Here is a 2399-nt window from a genome sequence, read left to right as displayed (position 1 = left end):
CTATGTACTATCAGCCACAGTTCTAGCTACCCATTTCTGGTCATGTCGTCTCGTTCTATCGCAAAGAATCACCGTTTGATGAGAGCGAGACGAAAATGGGTAACTAAAAGTGTGGCCGATGGTACTTAAAATTAGTTTTTAAATCAGAAATATCTACATAAATATTCTTAATAATGTGACCATTTGAGGTAGAGCGTTGATTTCTAACGCAAAATGAAAAACATTTTCGAAGAAAAAGATTTTATATAACCCCAATCACTGACTTGCAAAAACCTCTATATTTTCGTATTACTTGATCACTCCGTAGCCCCATCGGTTAAGGCGTTCACAGTCAATTTGCGTGCTCACGGGCCAATTACGCGATTCGACGTATTATGCTTTCAAGGCTTTGTTCGTGCACTCGTGAAGCTTGGCTTGGCGAAGCGAGGCGAGAAAATGGTTAACACATTGTATAGTTTTACTGTCATCGGAATTACCAGTTTATAATATGTTGGAATAAAATATTTACAAACTTTTTGTTAAGAAAAAAAAATATCCAAACTATAAGCAAACGGCGAAAGCGATACTTAATTCGGTAAACAATCAATTGTTATCACAGATCACAGAAACTATTTATTTTTTTCAATAACTTACAATATGCTTCACCCAGTTGAGTTATTCTAGGATTGGCATCTTGGACGAATAAACCACTGGACGCGTAACGAGTGACGTTTTCGTCTTTACCCCGCTAGCACTTACCAAGGCTAAATTAGCCATGGTAAATGTTGTCAGGTTGTCACTTTGTCAGTATGACGCCAGCTCTCGAAGAGTAAAAATATCACGAAAAATGGGTAAATGTGCCGTACTTTATTGCAAAAATTATTCCTGTCACACAAGAAATGTTTCTTATCACGCGTAAGTACATTTTAAATCTATTATAGTAGCTATTTTTTCGTAAAATAAATAAAATTTGATATGTAAACAAAATATGATTACGTCATTTTAAAAAGTACTCATTGTACATGTAAATGCTTAAAACATGTAGCATATTTAATTTGGTTGGATTATAGGTTTCATTCATTCATTCACATCTCATTTTTTATGACGTAAAGGGCTTGAAAAATGTCGATAAGTTTATCGATATACCAAACAAACTGAAACTGAAATTATTCAAATTAATTTTAGATTTTGATAGATTTTTTTGTTTTGATAATTTTAGTCACATGAAACAAAAGATTATGAGATAGACATAGATGGAACATACAAAACAAGCACACCAGTAAATGTAAGTAATAATTACACCTTTTTTGAAATATGTTGTACATCAAAATACTGGTCAAATTTGAATAAAATATTTTTGATGTTGATTGATTTTTTGGCTTTATTTTAGTCACATGAAACAAANGTTGTGTTGTCGAGATATTTGTTTTTATTCGCAAACGAAATGTCTGAACAACGGCGACAATTTTATTACGATTCAAATTTATTCCTAACGCTCGATTTATTGTGGGCAAAAGAAGGAGTGCGCTGCCCGCTCGTTGCCCGCTCCCTCGCCGCTGCCCGCTCGTTGCCCGCTGCCGCCCCGCTGCCGCGCCGCTGTTTTCGAGAACCGGTCTATTTGATTTTACGCATAAGATCCTGCCGCTCCCGCGCCGCCGCCGCCGCCGCCCCGCTGCCCGCTAAGTTCGAGGCTGAGGCCTTAAGGCGTTCACAGTCAATTTGCGTGCTCACGGGCCAATTACGCGATTCGACGTATTATGCCTTCAAGGCCTTGTTCGTGCACTCGTGAAGCTTGGCTTGGCGAAGCGAGGCGAGAAAATGGTTAACACATTGTATAGTTTTACTGTCATCGGAATTACCAGTTTATAATATGTTGGAATAAAATATTTACAAAGGAGAACAACCATTTTGGGCCCAAGTTTGTACAGAGTTGTACATTGGTAGGTTTTTGATATTATATTACGCATACATTAGGGAGTATTTTGCGGTAAAAATGATAATTTTAACTGATGTCGTAAGTCGTATACAATAATAAAAATGAATTAATGATTTAATCTAAGATAACGTAAAATGGAATGTTAAAAGTCAATCGATTAAAGACTCAATACACTATACTGTCCCACCAAACTCATTGACAGGGGGCGCCACCATCGTTCAACTATATAGTTTCTAACATGGCAAAAATCGGAACCAGCGATCCGGTATTGACGGTGGCGTCCCCTGTCAATGTCACGGGTGGGACAATTCAGTGCATTTGATCTTTAAGAAGGTTTGTACTGACAGATGACAAAACTAAAATGTGAATGAAAATAATTCGTTTTGTCATCTGTCAATGCAGCAATGTCACTTGCGAATCACAGATGAGACCACAGATTAGAGAGTATGTCTAAAGGATGAGACTATGAGACTGTTGCGAATGC

The 2399-nt window shown here is 37.4% G+C and overlaps 1 long non-coding RNA gene across 1 annotated transcript; it reads left to right on the top strand.

Annotated features, from left to right (window-relative positions):
* Positions 1-856: 856 nt before the first annotated feature.
* On the top strand, positions 857-1296 carry LOC114363691 (uncharacterized). The gene is made up of 2 exons (XR_003656793.1): positions 857-894; positions 1199-1296. It is a non-coding gene; the product is annotated as an uncharacterized LOC114363691 (long non-coding RNA).
* Positions 1297-2399: the final 1103 nt, after the last annotated feature.

The sequence above is a fragment of the Ostrinia furnacalis genome, unplaced genomic scaffold (genome assembly GCF_004193835.3).
Source record: "Ostrinia furnacalis isolate ACB-3 unplaced genomic scaffold, ASM419383v2 OfSCF7233, whole genome shotgun sequence".
Taxonomy (NCBI): Eukaryota; Metazoa; Arthropoda; class Insecta; order Lepidoptera; family Crambidae; genus Ostrinia; species Ostrinia furnacalis.
The sequence above is the reverse complement of the archived record's forward strand: the minus strand, read 5'-3'. Positions and strand labels throughout refer to the sequence as shown.